The 21,623-nt window shown below is 37.9% G+C and overlaps 1 protein-coding gene across 2 annotated transcripts in view; it reads left to right on the forward strand.

Moving 5' to 3' along the window:
* Positions 1 to 21,623, forward strand: part of phyhiplb (phytanoyl-CoA 2-hydroxylase interacting protein-like b) — a 70,390-nt gene that overhangs the window by 14,746 nt on the left and 34,021 nt on the right. Inside the window, exon 1 of one of the 2 annotated variants that reach the window (XM_056469352.1) lies at positions 20,380 to 20,503. The exons of the other annotated variant lie outside the window; for it this stretch is intronic. The gene's annotated coding sequence lies outside the window, so the exon portion shown is untranslated. Of the gene's footprint in view, positions 1 to 20,379; positions 20,504 to 21,623 lie in introns of those variants that run through there. 2 annotated transcript variants of the gene reach the window in all.

The raw sequence follows: 21,623 nt of genomic DNA on the forward strand, positions 1-21,623 counted from the left end.
CATAAAAAACGGATTTAACAGACTAACACATGAACACTTGCCAGCTCAAACATGACACTGATGCAATGTGTGTTTATTTCTTATTTGCATAAAATAATCAAAAGCACCCTAAATGGTAATAAATGTAAATAAACAGAAACTATATTTATGACTTATGATTTATGAGGGTTTGCAGCATTGCAGTAACCTGGTATTTGATATACATAAAGATTTGATATATAAAGGCATTTGACCTTTATTTGACCTGGTATTTGATTATATATATATATATATATATATATATATATATATATATATATATATATATATATATATATATATATATATATATATATATATATATAAAGATATACAAAGTGTTTCTCGCCTTTTTATTAAGGTATGTGGTTTTATTCCCTGCTGTCAGTTCATTTTCATTCCCTGGTGGCTCATTTTAAATAAAAAGAAAGAGATTAGCCGATTAGTAAATATACTAAAAAATGTCACTAATGAAAAGAGCTGATAAATTAAATGGACACACTCTACCTGACCTAATCAATGTTGATTTTTTGAGTCTTTAAAGCAACCAATGCTGTATAAATGCGCTATAATAATACTAAGAAAAATTATATTTAAAAATGCATCTGTACTATAAAGAAGTAAACACTAATGTAATGGTACAAGGATGACAGAATTTTTATATTTTTGGCTGACCTGGCTCTTTAACACCCACTACGGTACAGTCATACAGAAAGTTGGGTTAGCTAATTATTAGCAAGGATTACAACAAATGCCCCATGGGGTCTAGACTGCCTAATATGATTATGTTATTATAAAAACAAACTATGGGGGTTAGCGATTATGTTAATAAATTAGGTCAGGCAATAAAACTTGTTCAGGAGTTACCAAGTCACAATGATTGATATTGAGCTTTATCATCAATTCATTTTTAAAAAGGTACCTTTTTAGTTTAAAGGTGATCTATGATGGCCCTTTTTACAAGATGTAAAATAAGATGTCCCTACACTGTGTATGTGAAATATTCAGCTCAAAATACCACAGAAATAATGTTTTAGAACGCTTTGAAACTGCCCCTTTTAGGCTTTGATCCTAATTGTGGCTTTTTAGTGACTGTTGCTTTAAATTCAAATGAGATGGTGCTCTTTTCTGAAAAGGGAGGAGCTACAAATGCCTATAGCTGCGTCCCAAATGGCACACTATACACTATGCACTTATGCACTATGTACTTATGCACTTACACACTCAACAGTATAGTACATGTGTGTAGTGTCGTCCCAAATGGAACACTGTTTATTTTACTAAGCGGTTAAGTGGAATAGTTATTTTACTAAGCAGAAATTTAAACCGTTTCCCTGATGATGTTTGCCGGTTGCCAGGGGCGGACTGGCCGTCTGGCAATTCTGGCAAATGCCAGAAGGGCCGGAGCAGTTTTAAAATGTGGGCCGGTCAGGTTTTTTTTATTTTATTTTATTTTTTTAAAATATGTATTGTTTTTGCATGCTGGCAGCTTTTATCTCTTGCAAGATGTGAATATAATGCTGCTGTTGATGACAACAATAATAATAATAATAATGATGATTGATAATTATAATAATGATACATGTTAAGCATTTGGGCCAATCGGCGACAGCCGGCCGGTCTCGAGATGGGCCGACCCAATCAGAGGCTGTGGATTACGCTGATGTAATCAAAATCTGGCAAGATGGTCAAACAGTAAATGCAACACAACACAAGCTAACGTTAATGTCAAAATATGGACCGTAAAAAAGGAAAGGCGGTGCTGAAAAGGTCAGAGAGAGCAAGAAAAGGGCTCTAAAATCAGATGCTGCCAAATGCATAAAATTAACCGAAATATTCGCGAGAGGAGGTGTAAATGCATCGGAGGACAGTAGCGCGGTAGAGGAGGTAAGAAGGGAACAGAAAATAAAGCAGGTCACACATCGGATGCGCCGCAACACGGCAAGCACATGACAGTTGAGAGTATGGCACATCAGACGCGCATATTCACATGACAGCTGCCGACTTGTGTACCTTAGAAACTTTTGTTTAGAAATTAGAATTCTGAAATGCATGGCGTTGTGCGTCGCCGAGCAGCGCTTCTGGTGTGTGACTGACCCCCTTAATTATACTAAAATATAAATAATAATTAATTTTAATGTCATTCACGCTACTTCTGACAGTTTTTGACAGTAACCTACACTGTGTTTAACAGTTAACTCAGCGTGGAACTCCCATACATTTTAAAATATCATTATAAGCAGATAACGTGGAATTTAGGGTATACACAGAACAGCTATAGCTATAGTACTACAGGAATTTGTAGTCAACTCTAAATACATAGCTAGTCTTTAAAGTAAAACATTAAATACATGCATATGTCACAGTATGTAGGTGGAACATAGACTTCTTTTACAGGCAATATTGTAGTATATCTATGCAATAGTCAGACATTGGCTTGCTTATGTTCTTCCTTTCCTGACTCCTGTGTTCATCTATTCAAACTAGAATGTTTCTGGACCCAGTGGCAGTGCAGATAGCCTGACTGCTGCAGCAGAGTCAAGTGTCATGGAGGTAGGAATACAGCCGTAAGAGAAACACACCCTGACACAAATGCTGACAGTTTCTTAATACTGTGTACAGAAAACTGATATAGAAACCACAAACCAGTTAGGGGTTGTCAGTGGGGGCTAGTTCACCACAGATATCTGGTCAGTCAGAGGCAACGAGCTGCAATCAATCCAGAATTCTTTATTCTTTTTCCACAAAGTTTCCAACAAGTACTGAGCATGCAAGTGCTAAACATCACTTCGGAGTATCCATGTAGGTTGGTGTGTGTGTGTGTGGTCCCGAAACAAATAAGAATAAACTGTCTGATTGCCAGAAACACTTCAAAATAAAAGCTCATGTAAGCATTTTTAAGACTGTGGCTAATTAACGATAAATTAACCCCTATGATAGGAGTAGCCTGTGAATGTGTGTCACACACACACAAATGGAGATGCAGCACTAGCAACACTTCAGCATACTTTATATCAAAAAAAGCTATATATCATGAAGAATTAAAAATGTACAAATCTGCTAGTACACACAAATATTTCTGCTTTTTTGTTATATATTGTATTGCCTTTTGTGCTACTGTTATTACTTAAGTGTAATAAAGTTTTTTACAGACGCTAGGACACATTTCTCTATATAGGACACTTTTGCAAAACTCTTGACACAGTGAGCACAACAGAAGTCTATGTGGGCTGAACTAGGGATCAATTCTCATTGTTTTGGCACAAAATGCATTTAATGATTACATCTCTCAAATTTCATCAATTCTTTTCTCACTCAGACACAACTGACAAAATTCTTTGGACATACAGGACATTTTGCACATGCTGCGTGCTGCGTGTCCATTTGTGTGTAAAGCTCTGTGTGTGTGTGTGTGTGTGTGTGTGTGTGTGTGTGTGTGTGTGTGCGTGAGACACATTCAAAGGTTACTTCTATCATATAATAGCAGACAAACATTTTTTTATTAAGTTTTTACTGTATGTATACATTTTTTATAAAGAGGTTGTTTTTGTTCCAGTTACATACATTTAAATGTTTTAATATCTATTACATTTGGCACTGCGTATATTATTTCACCATCTGTACACTAATATAATGTGTGGATGTGCGTGTCCATGGGTGGGGCTGTGTCGGTGTGGTAATGTGGGCTGGTGTGGCTACAGTGCCAGGGCTGAATTTTTGCCCCAGTCCGCCCCTGCCGGTTGCCATATTAGTGAAATTAATGACCTAAGTACCACATAATACATGCATGAGTTTAACCACATTCACCATCGTGAGGCGCTATAATCACTTTTGTAGGACAATTTTCCTTTCACAATCCAAAATAAATAAAGTAACCCAATATGTGCGTCCAATAGCTCCGCCCCTTCTGCTATGTGAGCAAAGCTGCTGTTGTTGAGTGCATGAAGTGTCCAACATAACACACTTCATTTTACCAGTTGAATAAGTGCATCATCCGGGTAATTAAAGTGATCATAATTAATGGGTGTGGCTTTCCCCCTCTGATGACACTACAAAGGAAGAATGTCAATCTAAGTGTTTCTGCAGACTGTTTTTATCATGTGTGATTATAAAAAAATAAAATAGTGCATTTTTAATATTAGAAACTGGTTATATTCACAGACTGTTAACACACAACTTTGTTTAAACCCCTTATAAAAGTGATTTTTGCATAATAGGTCCCCTTTAAACACCAATTCTCACTGTTAACTAGTAGTTTATTACCGGCATATTTTACTGTTATTCAGTACTTGATATTATTTAGTGCATTCTACATCCCTAATTCTACCTAAAACCTAAACAAAACTACTATATTAACTATTAAGGGTGTGTTAACAGCAATAAAATTAGCTTAAAGTAAAGTGTGACTAAAATATATATAGAAAATATATAAAAGTATATCTGTATTTAAAGCTAGGGCAGATACTTAACATATATTGCCTATTACAGATCAGAAACAAAAATAACCTACCAAAAAATAAATAAATAAATAAATAAATAAATAAATAAGTTAAATAAATAAGATAAATAAATGAATAAACAACAGAAAGGCTACATAAGAAATGTCATTAAACCAATAGTACCATTTTATAAAGAATGAAATATCAGTCAGCAGAAACAGACACCAGAGTTAACCTTGAACAAAGGCACAATTGGAGCAAAAAGAGCCAGTCAAAGAGGTTTCATGTTTCCCAATATTAACCCAATGTCTGACCAACCGGGATCAAAATAAACCCATGATGAATGACCTTTGTGTTCGATACCTGTGTCAGTGTGTGTGTACTTGTTTGTGTGGTTTACAAGGACACACATTAGTATACTTGTACTGTATTACAGAGGTTTAGAAGGACATCATAATTCACAACCTACTTAACAGGGTGTTTTGACATTTAAAATTTGCCACAGGTTTCCTGTTAATGTTGGATTTAGAGGTCGAGGTAGAGTAAGCCCATATAATAAGCGTTTTTGGAGAGTCCTCATAAATCATACACATATATGTGTATATGGGATGTTATCTGTTTTCATGACTCATTCGTTCATTCATTTTCTTTTTTGGCTTAGTCCCTTTATTAATCAGGGGTCACCACGGTGGAATGAACTGCCAACTGCAACCCATCACTGGGAAACACCCATACACTCATTCACATACATACATACACTATGGACAATTCAGCTTACCCACTTTACCCAAAGTGCATGTCTTTGGACCTGTGGGGGAAACCGGAGCACCTTCATTCATTTATATATTTTTATATATATATATATATATATATATATATATATATATATATATATATATATATATATATATATATATATATATATATATATATTTAAATAAACAGAACAATCATTACACACGCACAGAAGCTAGAGGACATTTATTTATGGTAAATGTAACTTCTTACCACACAGTTTTTCTCAAAATTATGAGCCAAATAGTCATAAGTGTGATGTCTAACTCAGAAATGCAAGATGCAAACTCAGAATTATAAGAAAATGTAAAAATTGGCACTTACATATTCCACTTGTACCGGGGGCGGCATGGTGGCTCAGTGGTTAGCACTGTCACCTTACAGCAAGAAGGTCACTGGTTGGAGTCCCAGCTGGGCCAGATGGCATTTCTGTGTGGAGTTTGCATTTTCTACCCGTGTTCGTGTGGGTTCCCTCCATGTGCTCCGGTTTCCGCCACAGTCCAAAAACATGCACTAAAGGTGAATTGGATTAACTAAATTGGCTGTAGTGTATAAGTGTGTGTAAGAGTGTATCGGTGTTTCCCAGTACAGTTGCAGCTGGAAGGGCATCTGCTGCATGAAACATTCGCCGGTTCGTTCCGCTGTGCGACCCCTGATAAATAAGGGACTAAGCCAAAGAAAAATGAATGAATGAATGAATAAATGAATGAATCCAACAAAGTACCACAAAGAACAACATAAAAAGTAAACATTCAAACACATTGAAAGAAAGCTCAATGAAGACCAAACAATGAACTGTATAAACTTTCAATTACAATGAATAACCCAGCAAAATACGAACTCAGAATTAAAAAAAGAAGAACTGCAGTAAGTAAACATGGAATTAAAAGAAAACCGCAGTTATCAGCCTGATCCCACGAGGTAACATTTGTGTTTTGTCAGTTTAGTGGCTCTGGAGTTCGTAAATGTACAATTTTTAAAAGGGGGTGTGGCACCAAACCACACCTTTAAACCCAATCGTCATTGTGGGATGAGCAAATCGTACTAAATTAGCCACTAAATCAAAAATTTACGAATTGTCGTGAGATAGTATTGGTTATAAGCACAGAACCTGCCATTCTATAAAGTCGTAATGTCCTTTTTATTATATATTTTTTCTTCTAAAGATAAAAGCTTCCATATTTACAGTTTATGATAGGGCTGGGTCAATAAACAATATTAGGTAACACTTTATTTTGATGGTCCATGCAAGTGTTAGTAGACTGTCTGCTTAATATCTGTTGATACTGCTCCTTTAATAGACATTTAACTTACTATAAGAGTCTTTGCAAGTACATATCAACTTACACTAACCCTAACCCCAACCTAACCAGTCTACTTATAATCTAATGAGAATTAGCTGGCATGTGCTGTAGATGCAATGTAACTTAATTCAACAAAACGGACCCAATATTATATCCAATCGCAATAAATAACAATAATAAGCTCTGGACTCTCTATTGATTTAAGAGCCAGTCACACAGCAGAAATGTGCAACACTGGTAATCTAGAAGTGTGTTGATATTAGAGATGCACCAAATTTTCAGCTGCCAAAAATGATTTGCCTTCAAAGGTTATGCTATTAATTGACTGTCTTATTTTTGTAGCTTCAGTCATTGTTGGGACACTCTTTTAAATCTGGAAGCATTAACAACTGATATCGAAATATATATCATTATTGTTCAATATGAAAAAATAACTAAATCGAGATTGCATTTTTGCCGTATCACCCAGCCCTAGTTGACAGCAAAATTATAAGCCCTCGTAAAGTTTTAACTCTTTTTCTCTTTTTTTTTGTGGAAAAAAATGATAATATTTTTACCCTTTTTTGTCTTTGCCATGATGATGTTCATTAGACTAACAAGGAAGCAAGTCATTGGACAACAGTGGTTCATTCTGTAGCCAATCAGAACAAAAACGTCATTCATTCATTTTCCTTTGGCTTCGTTTCTTTATTTATTAGGGATCTCCACAGTGGAATGAACCGCCAACTATTCCAGCATATGATTTACACAGCGGATGCCCTTCCAGCTGCAACCCAGTTCTGGGAAAAATCGATACACACTCATTCCCAATTCGCCCAATTGAGTTTATTCAATTCACCTATAGCGCATGTCTTTGGACTGTGGGGGACACCCTGAGTAAACCCATGCCAACACAGGGAAAACATGCAAACTCCACTCAAAAATGCCAACTGACCAGCCGGGACTCAAACTAGCAAACTTCTTGCTGTGAGGCAACAGTGCTAACCACTGAGCCACCGTGCCGCCCACAAAAAAAATGTCATTAAAGAATAATAATTTCCTTAAAATGTTAGCTTAACAGTTAATAAAAAACAAATAAAAACCATGAAAACTGCTTTTGTTACAGCCAAACTAAATGAAATAAGACTTAAAAAATAATAATATAATAGGAGACACTGTACAAAAATCCCTTGCTCTGCTAAACATCACAGGGGCAATATTTGGGGGGGAAATCTAATTTCACAGGAAGGCTATTCATTTTACTTTCAACTGTAGACTCTAATTAGACTCAAAAATGTATTGTGCATGTGGACGTGATTTGGCCATTTAGCAGAGAGCATATTTCACTCACAACAGGTCTTTGAGCAGTGTCTGGAGAGCGTTGGTTTGGACAGGTCGTGTTCTGTGTATCTGATTCAGTGTCAGGTTGATGAGACCCCCCCGCTGTGAGCACCATATGCTTCTGTAGGCCCATCACAGCCGTCAGCTCTTCCTGTACACACTCCTGGCCTTGTAGTGAAGCCTCACAGTGCATCAAACCAGGGCCAATATCTCAGAGATTAAGAACAACACCAACCTGCTACTGTCAAAGATGCTATATACAGTAGCATGCTTTCATTCGGGTTTTGCATGTTCAGGGAATTATTCACATCTAAAAAATTTTGAACTAATGCTGACTGTAAAAAAAAAAAGATCCACTCTCACTTAAAATCCTAAAATGTTAACATTTTGAATCTGAATTACTAGCAGCAGACACACGGAGAAAGAAGTGATTCATTGGATTTCCAACACTTTAAGGTAAAAGTGGTTGCAAACTATTTCTATGAGCAGAATTTAAATAAAACAAATTATATTTCAAGAGTTCACACTTAGCTGATGATTAATAATAAAGCGTGTTTGGCATGCTGTCCCGGGAGAGAGCCCTGAGCTCAGAATATCCTTGAGCCCGATGCTCCCTCCCGATTGGAGGGCGAGAGGAGAGTTTGAGCTCAGGTGGGTCTCGAGAACTCCCCTACTGTGAACTGCTGGATATATCTGACTAAGAGTTGCCTTAGGATGCTATTTTGAAGTAGTCAATTTACCTATGGTGCATGTCTTTGAACGGTTGGAGGAAACCGGAGAACCTGGGGAAAACCCATGTGAAACAGGGAGGACATGCAAACTCCGCACAGAAACGCTGACCAGCCTGGAGAGGGCCGAACCAGTGGCATTCTTGCTGTGAGGCAACAGTGCTACCCACTGGGCCACCGTGCCGCTCTATCGGAGTAGGGGTGGAAGGGAGGATTCTTCAAAACGAAGATGACTGGAGTAGAAAGCTCTGGTAATTTATCGTGTGTCAGTATTCATCTGATTGGTGCAATATGCAGAGTTAATGCGGGACCAGCTGTGTTCAATCATAAGCATGTGATCCTCTCGAAATTACTTTTAAATAAACCACCCTTAAGCTGCGGTCACACTGGGCTTTGTGTGTGCGAAACTCTGTCGTACGGCGCTGCGAAAAGGGGCGGGATTAAACAAAATGGTTAGACATTTAAAAAAGCCAGCGATTGCTTTATGTTTTAAATTTCTGTCCAGAGAGGTCCTGTTTTGATCCTCGATTGGTCTCACGCAGTCAAGTGATGCGATTTCGCAGGTCAGAGTTCACCAAGCTTGAACTTTGCACCGCAGTGACCTGCGAAACGTGACACATAACCTTGTGTTTCCGGTCAGACGCATTCGCGTGCGTATGAATGGAAGTCTATGGGAGGAAAAGGCCAGTGTGACCGCAGCTTTAGTAATGTTCAAATTTATTTGTTTGTTTAAATTCAGCTCATAGAAATTGTTTGCAACCACTTTTATCTTAAAAAAAAGTAATAAATCCAGTGAATTATTTCTTTCAGCGCAGAGGGATTGTTTGGCCGTGAAGTATTTGCAGTTTTATTTTTTTCAAACGCAAAAGACCTGCACAATCAACACAATATCTTGATACAAAACAAACCCAAACAATCTAAAAATAAATAATGTATCTCATATTTTTACTTAGGCTATAGTGGACACATCTAAAACCAAAACACAAATGCTTAAAATGCTCAAAAAACAAAGTTTACAGATTAATCAAATAATTGCATTACGGAAAAAGCTGTAATATCTGTAACAAATTGGTTAAAAAAATCAAATAAAACAAGCCCAAAATACACTGGGATATTCAAACAACATGATACAATATGTTAGCATGCAGCTAAAAATGTGTTAAACATGTTAGCAACATTACCATCTAATAGAACATTAGCATCTAGTACAACGTTCGCAGGGTTAGCGATATGAAGTTAGAGATATGCTAGCAACATGTCTCATGCTAGAAATGTAATAAAACATGTTAGGATTGTGTTAGCAACATGTTAAAATGGCGGCACAGTTGCTCAGTGGTTAGCACTGTCGCCTCACAGCAAGAAGGCGGCTGGTTCGAGCCCAGTCTGGGCCAGTTGGCATTTCTGTGTGGAGTTTGCTTGTTTTCCTTGTGTTGGCATGGGTTTCCCCCACAGTCCAAAGACTTGCTATAGGTGAATTGAATGAACTATATTGGCCTTAGTGTATGAATGAGAGTGAATGGGTGGATTCAAAGAGGGCTTTTTCCAGCTGAGCTAACTCCTCAATAGATGAACCCAAGAGCAGAAGATTAATAAGGAGGCTTTAGTTTCAGAAAAAAATAAACAAATGACCTTTACTTGAAAAATAAATAACAAAATGCAACAAAAATAACTGAAGCCGAGCTTCCAGAGAACAGGTAAAAAAAACAACAACAATAAAGTGTCACTTAGCTTCTCAAAAGAATCAGGAGATGACCGGGCAATAATGGCTCAAGACTGAACATGCTAGCTAGTTACAAACTAAGGTATAAAGGGCAAAACACAGGTGTTGCTAATCTGGCTCGACTGGTGGCACACAGCAGATGGCAGGAAAGGTGATGGATCACCTTGTTGTGGTGCCATCCACTGTTCTATAGGGGATACATAGAAATTGGACTCTGGTGTGTGAAAAGTCAGAAGAGCACCTTCCTCTGGTTAGGAGGAGAAATGCAGATTAAGAATGAATTCTTACATATTATATAAAAATAAAGATTCTTTATTGGCATAAATAGATCCATGAGGAACATTTAACATATGTTCCATCCATGAATAGTTCTTTATTGTGAACGTACATTATCAAAATATGAAAGTAAAATGGTTCTTCCATCAATAGCATCATTAAAAAATGGAGTCTTTATTTATTCTACAGTTTGATCAAACAGAATTTAACATTTTCAGTGATCTAGCATTTGCAGATCACTGGAGAACTACACATTTGCCATTTTACCGAACTACAACTCATACACCTCAAACACACCAGTTCTGGATTACCACTGATTGCACACACAGCTGAAGCTCGTATGGACTGATTAGAGGAATGTTTATACACCTTACATACACACACACTTTGCTGAGTCTTGTTTTCCCTGTGAGCATTACAAAGCGTTACCTTGTCTTGTCTACTGTGGTTTTGACCTTTGTTTTGTTTTTCTGTTTATGTTGTTTTGCCGCCTCTCTTGACCATTCATCTGCTTTTCTGACTATGCTTTGGATTACCTGTATGCTCCAGTTCGCTCCTGTTTTGACCATTGCCTGCCTATTCTAAACTGTAGGTTCAAGTCTCTGGATATTGTGGGGCTGTCTTGGCTGACATGTCTCTACAATATCGCATGGATGTCTCTGGACTGTGCAACTGGGGTGGTGGTTTTCCATTTTTAAGAAGGGGAACCAGAGAGTGTGTTCCAACTATAGGGGATTACACTCAGCATCCCTGGAAAAGTCTATGCTAGGGTGCTTGTAAGAAAGATTCGGCTGCACCCTTATAGAGAGGGTGAGGAGCTCTGTCACCCGGGATTAGCTCAGAGTAAAGCCACTACTGTCTACTATGGTTTTGACCTTTGTGTTGGTTTTCTGTTTATGTTTTTTGCTGCATGTCCTGACCATTCCCCTGCTTTTCCGACTGTGCTTTGGATTACCTGTATGCTTCAGTTCGCTCCTGTTTTGACAATTGCCTGCCTGACTATTCTAAACTGCAGGTGGATCCTCACCTGACTGGCTCCAGTCTCTAGATATTGTGGAGCTGTCTTGACTGACACGCCTCTACAATATCGCATGGAGGACAGGGACAGTACCTCTGGCCTGGGCAACTGGAGTAGTTCCCATATTTAACAAAGGGGACTGGAGAGTGTGTCCCAACTATAGGGGGAGTCACACTCCTCAGCTTCCCTGGAAAAGTCTATGCCAGGGTACTGGAGGGGAGGATCCGGCCACACAGTTATAGATAGGGTAAGGAGCACTGTTACCCAGGAGGAGCTCAGAGTAGAGCTGCTGCTCCTCACACAGAGAGAAGACAGCTGAGGTGCCTCAGGCATCTGTTTCACATGCCTCCTGGATGCCTACCTAGGGAGGTGTTCCAGGCATTTCCCACCGGGAGGTGGCCTTGTGGAAGACCCAGGACACACTGGAGGGACTATGTCTCTCTGCTGGCCTGGGAACGCCTCGGGATCCCTCCGGAGGAGCTAAAGGAAGTGTCTGGGGGCAGGTAAGTCTGGGGTTCTCTCCTGAGAGTGCTGCACCCATCACTCGGCCCCAGAAAAATGGAAGAAAATGAATGAATGAATGCATGAATGAATGGATCCTTATCTCTGTTGTCTCCGACCCTTTGTTACACATAGGAACCCTGGCAAGAGTTTGAAACAATAATTTTGTCAATTTTTTTTTGTATCACCAAAATGGCAGGCATTTCAACCAAAGTAACAAGCCAAATTGCAATTTTTGGAAGAAAATTTTGCTAAAACAAATATAATATTATATATAATATTTTTTTGTGTTCTTTATTTGCATATTAATAAACTATTCATCTAAGATCTATTTTGATCTATTATAATGCTCTATAAATGTGAAGTTCTCATAAATACCATAAACACTAACCATCGTCATTATCAGAAAAGCTTACAGCAGAGACGCAAGCATATCTTACAAGAGTTATTTCTAATTCACCAGCCCCATCAAAACATCTCTGCGAAAACGGATGTGTCTGCGCATTTAACGCTTGTCATAATCCTGATGATGCTTTAGCTTTGGTCTAAAGGGACCGAAAAATCTGCCATTTTTGCAGAATGATCCATCACCTCAGGGACCAGTACAGTGGAAATAATCTTCAGCAGTCTTTTAAGCTACACATCATTAGGGCGTTTGCTTAATTACTGCTGCTTAATATCCGTCGGTTTTTTGACAGCTTTAAGAAAATGTGACTTGGTGCATTAAACTCAAGGGTTGACAGGCTGCATTTGATGCTGTTAGAGTTTCTGCTGGCAGGAGGTCAGAATGTCCTACTCTGTCTCAGGAGGACAGCTGAGCCCCTCAAATAATTTTAACAACAACATAACCTACAAGGTCAAAAAAGTAATAAAAAAATTCATAAAATAAAGTTCCAGCTGCCATGTAAAATGACAGGTTTAAAACTGAGGGAAAGTTTGGTTGGCTGGCAGGGCATTGCTAGGTGCTTTTTGCTAGGTACAGGGCATTACTAGAGTGTTTTTGTGCATTGCTTTGTAGTTCACTTGGTCATTAATTTCCAGACTAAGCTAATTGGAAATATGTGCTCACGCCTATATTTTCGCGAAACAGAAAATATGTTTCATAGCATGTTTCAGATGGAAAATCCACTAGAGGGCGTTGTCCGCAAATAAAAAAAAAATGTTAAACCTGTTCACACTGCAATTTTAAATAATGATTATACTGTAGCATGTCAGACTGCACAAACATGACTCCCATGTCACTCAGTAAAATCTCCGTTGTCATAATGGCAGATTGAATGATACTGATGACACGCCAAATACAGACATGCAATAACACTCACGTGACGTTCTACATCATCACACTTCCACTTTCCCACGTTAAATTTCTCAAATAGGCTGATCCACTGCTAAAGAAAGAATATATTCAAACTATGTATGTGTAAATAATGTATAATTGTGTATTCTTAGTGATATGAAAGCAGGATGATTTAATAAAATGTTCAAATTAAGCTCTGAAAATAAAATAGTTTGCTACATTATAAATTGCAATAAAAAAAAAATTTATTAAACATGTCATGTTTTTTCTGGGAATAATATTTCTGAAGAAGCTGTTGACATGGAATTAAACCAGATTTTGGTAAAAACCCCAAACAAATACAAACATATAAAAATACAACAAAACAAAATAATCTGAAAAATGACAAAAGGAGAAATTTCTGAACTACAGTAATGTATTTAATACTTTATATAAAAGGCTTTTGGGTGATGGCGGCTTAAAGACACCTCTCATATGGAGAATGAAGTCACATGAAGTGCTCAGATGTGATTTTTTTCTCAGACTTCAACAGTGTAAAAAGTTTGATGGTTCTGTGGGTTTCATCTATTAAATCTGATCTTTAATTTGTATTTTCTACTGGATTCGATTTAGGTGATTAAGTGGGCCATACTACAGCTTGATTTTCTTTCTCTGAAAGCATTTGAGAGTTTCCTTGGCTGTGTTTTGGATAATTGTCTTCCTGAAATGTTCACCCTGGTTTCATCTTCATCATCCTGGTAATGTAGATGTTGGACTGAAGCAGCTGATATTCATTTACAATGAAGAAGGGCAGAGGGTAGCTGAAGAATTACTGAGAGATTTCAGTTGCTGTCTGGGCTTTCACTGCCTTTGTACACCTTCCTTTCTTCATGTGTTCAATACTTTTCCTTGTGTCATTTAATTTTATTATGCATAACTTTATTTGTAAACTTATTAGATTTATTTTTCTTTGCACTTATGGATTTCTTTGGTTGCTATCAACATCCAGTAAAAAAATTTCAATTCAACAGCACCCTTAGAAATACGTTTTCTGAGAAAAATGGTTAAGTGTTCAATACTTGTTTTGCTCATTATATATATATATATATATATATATATATATATATATATATATATATATATATATATATATATATATATATATATATATATATATATATACAAATATATATACAAACGTTTGTAAATTTTGTTAACTTAATTGTGTTGAGACAACATTGTGTGAAACCCTGTATTTTTTTTACAGTGTATTTTAATAGGCATTTTTCGTGTTTTTTAACACAACTATTAACCGATTCTATTTCAATCTGCAATTAGAGTGGTCCCTTGTTTATCGTATGAGTTACGTTCTAAAATTAACCCGCAATAGGCGAAATCCGTGAAGTTGTCAGCTTTATTTTTTACAATTATTATAAGGCTGTGAAACCCCTCACAACACACTTTATACACTTTTCTCAGACAGGCATGAACATTTTCACACTTTTCTCTCTTGTTTAAACACTCTCAAAGTTCAAACTTTCATCCACTCCAAAAAAATAAGTTTTTGCTCGTTCAAACTACTTATTTAAAATGAGCTGAATCAACACAATTCTTGAGATTTCATTGGGACAACTTAATTTTTGTATGTTCAATCCACATAAATTTGTTAAAAGTGTCAAGTTAACTTAATCGATTTGTGTTGGGACAACATGAATGAACTGTGTGGAACCCTGCATTTTTTACAGAGTAGATAAATAAGTCCAGTATTATAGAATAAAACCAAAGATCAAAACCTGTTGTCAGGCACAAACATTCATCGCTGTCTGCAAAAGGTTTATAAAGCTTTTTAGCTTTTGTGCGGATAATGTTGGCATCCAGCGTAATGTTCTTTCTCCTGCAGTCACTTATTCACTAATCGAAAGCAGACTCCATCCCGAAGAGGGTTGCAAAAATAATACAAATAATCTCACAGTATATATATATATATATATATATATATATATATATATATATATATATATATATATATATATATATATATATATATATATATATATTCCATAGGAATTTAACACTCATTGAGAACCTTGAGCTGTGAACAAGAAACCTATAAGTAACTATACATTTCTCCAGGGTTGTTCCTTAGAGTGCCGAGGTTTGCGTTTTACCAGCCGATTTTTCCTTGACTCTGCAGCGTCATCCACTGCACAATTAGCACTTTGATTTCTCCATCTCAGTTTCCGTGTCAGCGCTCATGTCAACGCTTCCTTGACTGAAATGAACAATGTGTCATTGAATTTGCACTGTAAGAGATCTCTAAGCCTTTCTCTCCCCTCCGACTCAACACATTAAAGAATGAAATGCTGCTCTCTATTTATAGTCTTGAGACCAAGAACTTATGAAAGTTTAATGCTCTGCCTCAGAAACAAGAGTGGTCCAGTAATACCCGCACCCTGGAGATATTAAACTCCATCGCCCTTGCATCTTAAGTGGGAATTCAAAAGACGAGAGGTTATATAAACACAGACGGCCACTGGCTTGTTGGGAAGAGCGCAGCGTGTGATTTATTAAAGTGAGCTGGTGGCCGGAGCTGGAAAACATCACCCTCTTCATAAACCACGGGATATTATTGTGAATACCCAGAGCTGCTGCTTTGGATTCATAACACCAAACTTATCATTAGCCAAGCTCAGTTAGTGTGTTGTGTTGTCTCATGGCAGTTCGTTATAGACCATTTCAATGTTGTCATGTCATTGGCCAATGAACATTTCCTGCTTGTTATCAAACTATTTTATGAGAGGCAAGTCAATCCTAAGTTCATGTTAAAACAGCTCTCATAACATTATTTATCAATATGTGGCTCTTTTTGGATTCTCGGAATTATAAATGTAAAACAGAAAATGCATTGGGACCAGTGGTGTAGTCGGGGCTAAACGCACCTATACTCCGTATGCCTACCTTTTTCCACAAGCTGTTTGGGTATTATGACTTCTGATGATCAATAATTGCGTATACCCTCTGTATACTTAATTGTTTTGCTGATTAGACCTCCCTAATTTGTGTATTCACATCCCATTTAACTCTATACCAAATGTTTTTACTCGCATCTTAATTTGTTGCATTTAACTTGTTTAATTTGCGCCATTCCCCATCCCCTGACGACCGCAGCAGCAGTGAGAAAATTTTTTGTAGTTTTTCGAAGACGTCGACAAGTCAACTGAATGATGTCTCGCTGAAACATTCAGGTAAAATTATAAAACAGCACGGGCGTCGCTTTAGCCCCCTTATATTCTATTAAGCCCCCCTATTGACCCACAACACATGCCTTGTGCATTGCTGTGCATTTATCCTCCTCGTACTGTTTGTGTTGCTCTGCAATAACACTTTCGAAACACTAGCTTGCAGTAGGTTATGTTATGCTCCTCTGTGTCGTGTTTCTTTGCTGGAGTTTTGTTTTTTCTGAACGCTTCCTTAATGTACAAGAAGCTAAAACTCGCTCATTCTGTGGCTGGAGCCTGCGGACATACAACAACTTTAATCATAAGGTAAACACAAAACAATAGTTTCCATCTGGAGTGCCTTCATGGGACTCGACACTTGTAAACACTCGCTGCAACAGGTTTGCGCAGCTCTCAAACCCTGCCCACACTCATCAGCGTTACCAAGCTGACCAATCACAGAGCTTGCACTACGCGTTGTTGCGACGTGTAGTTACATTCTTTGAGAGTTGCACGTCGGCGATGGCCACGACGAGGAGTATGTGATCACGCGAAGGCTGCACTGGACCATATACTGTACGTACGCTCGACGCAGAAGTATAAATCAGCCTTAATAGTAACTCCTGGGGCCCCTAAAATGTGTGGGCCCTTAGAATCATCCTATCGTGTTCCTCAGCACAACTATTAACCTATTGGATTTCAGTCCGCAAGTAACCATTTACACAAGACAATGATGACACGTTTTTAATTTTCACCAGCATCTTAATTCTTTGAAAGTTTTTAAGCTTTATTTTTAAAAGTAATTATGTACATTTATTAAGCTACTTTTTTTCTTGTATGTTTAATCTACTTAATTAAAATGAGCTGAAATAACAAAATTATTGATATTTTTTGTGGACACCTTAATTGTTTTATGTTCAATCCTCTTTTAAATTTCAATAGAGAATAGAGTCAATAGAGAATGGGAATGAGCATTCTGGGAACTTAGTACACAGGAACCTAGATTCCGTTGATCTCTATTGATTTACTGTATCATGTATACACTCATCAGCAATAAACTGTAAGCTCTCACACCACAGAAGATCATATATAGAAAGGTTTTCTCTAGTTCCAATTTAGCGCTGCATATTTTCAGCTTTTCAGACACACAAAGAGCGTTAATAACGATATCTACAAATTAGTTAATTTTATTCTGAGGGTTTGTAAGATGTTTTTCATAAGATATTACTATAAAACGGTCTGCTTTTTCCTCTTGGGGTTTGCACTGGTTTACATTGTGCGCTCCTGGGTGTCCAAAAACATAGCGAAAGCCAACTCGCTGTGAGGTTTATTCCCATTCTCTATATGTTTTGTGCTAACACATTCTCACTCATGACAGTCAAAATGATTTTATTTACACTACACTATGAGTACATAACCCAGCTCCTGTCCCTAATTCAAATCATTTGTCAATAAAAACACAGGATAGAACTAACAGGTACAAGTATACTTGCAGTTTATTTAAAAACTATGAATATTTGAAGTCTACCAAGACAGAAGGATTTTATTCTGAGAGGAGTAGATGTGATATTATGAAATTATGTCAGTTTTGGTTGTCAAATGCTATTGATTTACTGCAATAGTGTCAAGCTGATGAGCTGGTTATTAAAACCTCATATGTACTGTATTTATGAGAGGATGCCATTGATGCAGTTTAACTTTGGCTTTGGATTTGATCCACAAGTGTTTGATGAAAGGCTCTATTCCTGCATCATGTTTCCCGTTTATTATTCATTAGGATGAATGCAACAAAGCACTCGCTCTCTGCCCTGGTGCTCAGAGCGGTGGAGGGTCTTTTTTCGGCTCAATGAGGGTGTTGTGGGGCTCATGGAGTGGCCCAGCAGAGAATGCTGAGGATGAAGATGCCCATTGTCGGTGCTCTCATGCGTTCACTCCATCTATTGTTGTCTCGTCATGTGAGGATGCCAGCGGATGTCGTCATTGCGTAGCCTTATTTTCTGAGGGATAGAGTTTCTTTCTATATATCCATCAATCCATCCATCCATCCATCCATCCATCCATCCATCCATCTATCTATCTATTGTTTGTTCATCCATTGTATGCCTGAATGTCTATCCATCCATCCATCCGTCCATCCATCCATTGTCTGTCTGTCTATTTATCTAACAGTCCATCCATCTGGGCATTCATCCACCCATCCATCAGTCCATCCTTCCATCCATCGATCCATCAACTGTCTGTCTATTTATCTATCCATCCATCCAACCATCCATCCATCCATCCATCCATCCATCGTCTGTCTGTCCATCTGGTCATCCATCCATACATCCACCCATTTTCTGACCTAGTATCCATCCATCCATCCACTATCCATCCATCAATCCCCTGTCTGTCATGTATGTGTGTTCTTCCATCCATCGCCTGTCTCTGTTCATTCATTCATCCGTTCATCCATTTACGGTCTGTACATCAATCCATCCATCCACCAATCATCTGTTTTGTCCGTCCATTCATCCGTCCATGCATCCGTCCATTGTCTGTCTTTCAATCCATCCATCTATTTATCAACCCATCTGTTCATCCATTCACATTTCCATCCATCCGTTCATCAATTGTCTGTTTGCTTTTTATCCATCCATCCATTCGTTCACCTGTCCATCACTTCATTGTCTTTCCATCCATCCAGCCACCCATCAATTAGGGGTGGGGTTAGGTGCCACGCCTCCTTTTTAAAATCATACAATTTCGTACGACTGAACTCGTACGAATTCGTACGAATTAGCCACTAAACTGACAAAACGTAAAATACTTACGTTTTCTCGTGAGATCAGGCTGGTCTGTCCATCCATCCATTGTGTCCGGTCATCCATCCATACATCATCCATCCATCGTCTGTCTGTCCATCAATTCATGCATCCGTTCATCCATCTGGACAGGTGGATGTCCATCATCCACCATTTATCTGTCCATCTTTCTGTTCATTCATCCATTCATATCTGTCCATCCATCCATCCGTCCATCCATCTATCCGTCCGTCCATCCATCCATCCATCCATCCATCCATCCATCCATCCATCCATCCATCCATCCATCCATCCATCTATCTATCTATCTATCTATCTATCTATCTCTCAATCCAACCATCCATCCATCCATCCATCCATCTATCTATCTCTCCATCCAACCATCCTTCCATCCATCTATCTATCTATCTTGATGGCAAACCTCAATAGCATCCAAAGTAAACTTCCAACAGCCCTTTCTTTTTGTCCAAAAAAATAATAATAAACTCAACTTGACAAACTTTCTTCTCCAGTTATAATTGGAGGTGTCAGAAGGCCTGAAATATTCATGGAGCATCAGTCAATCACTGCGAGAATGTGCCTGTCACATTTTTACAAAACAGACGGATTCCTCCTTCCCGCTGCCGCAACTCAATATAATCCCTAATACATCCGTTATATGAATGATGTCACCCTTTGGAAATATGACAGACAGTGCGGACACCAGAGACAAGGGGGGAGGGTGGGATGCAGAACTTCACAGGATGTTTTGCCCTTAATGAAAGCTGTCGACCAGACTAACAAACAGATACAACATCTCTCTCTCTCTCTCTCTCGCTCGCTCTCGACTCTGAAATTTCAGTCCAGCACTGACCCCCAGTCAGTCACTGATGACATAATCCGGCTCCTCCCACGGGAGTGTGCTAGGCTTGTAAAACAAACACTAAAGCTGCTCTAAGCCAATAGCATTGGAGACTGCACTGGAGACGGGTCAGTACACTAGGGCTGGACAGGAGACCATGTCCACTAGCTTTAGCCACTGCGTTCTACAAAAACCTACAGCCCCTGCCTGAAGGAGTCAATGAGAGGACAGCGTTCGTCCGGCTGGTAGGTTTGACGCTTTCTGTCCTCTGCATATAATCTCCTGCAGGCTTAGGCTTTTACATCACCAGTTGTTTTTGTGACAAAGATTACCTGGAACTGGATGCAAATGAAGAGAGAGTATCCGTGCTCATTAGGGAAACAGATGCTGTGACCTTGTGACTGATAAATAACAAGTCTGCATTAATAAAAGGAAGAAAAAAAACGCTAACATGCTTCATCCTCGCATAGTGATTTTCCAGAAATGTCATTAATGAGTTCTTTTGTGTTAGCGAATTAATTACTGAAGGTGTCTGATGGTGGCAGTTTATTCAAAAGCCATATTAAAGGGATAGTTCACCCAGAAATGAACGTTCTGTCATCATTTACTCATCCTTCACTTGTTCCAAACCTGTTTTACTTTCTTTCTTGTGTTAAACACAAGAGATGATATTTTGAAGAAAGCTGGAAATCTGTTGTCAATATCTTTGTTTCCATCCACCTATTTTTATGCTTATTTTGAATATGCACATAAAAAACGAATGTTGGAAACAGTCAGATGCGCATAAGTTTTTAGAAAGAGCGTTAAAAAAAACAAGCGCATAACTGAGTAGGATACACTTTTTATTCGATAAGAAAAGATGCACATAAACTGGAATGGAAACACTTTTACCGAACAAAATTCAAGTATGCACATTAAAAAAAGTCAAGTGAGTTCGTTATAAGAGATGATAAAAATGTGTGTGAATGGACAGATTGTTGTTTAGAAATCCTAGCTGAGTTTTAATTGAATCGTTGGTAGCAGCAGGACCTAATAAGAGCACTTCAGTTTTATTTTCATTGAGTTGCAGAGAGTTATTGGTAGGGCCAGACAGAATCTGCGGACATTTTTTGCTATTTCTGCAGAGAATTTTGAAAAAAAATCTGCGGATTTATGTGGAATGGTTTTAGGAGTATCATAACTAAAAACTATTTAGTTGCAAATAAAAATAATACATTTTATTTAATGTTTACAATGCAAATCCAATTAGGTCCAATTATTTGGTAAACAAAGTAAGTCTCTTATATAATATATCTAGTAAAAGACAGAAAATATTACTTTACAAACTATATTGTAAATAAATCATATCAACATTTTATTAGTGCT

Source organism: Danio aesculapii, chromosome 12 (genome assembly GCF_903798145.1).
Source record: "Danio aesculapii chromosome 12, fDanAes4.1, whole genome shotgun sequence".
In the NCBI taxonomy this organism is placed as follows: Eukaryota; Metazoa; Chordata; class Actinopteri; order Cypriniformes; family Danionidae; genus Danio; species Danio aesculapii.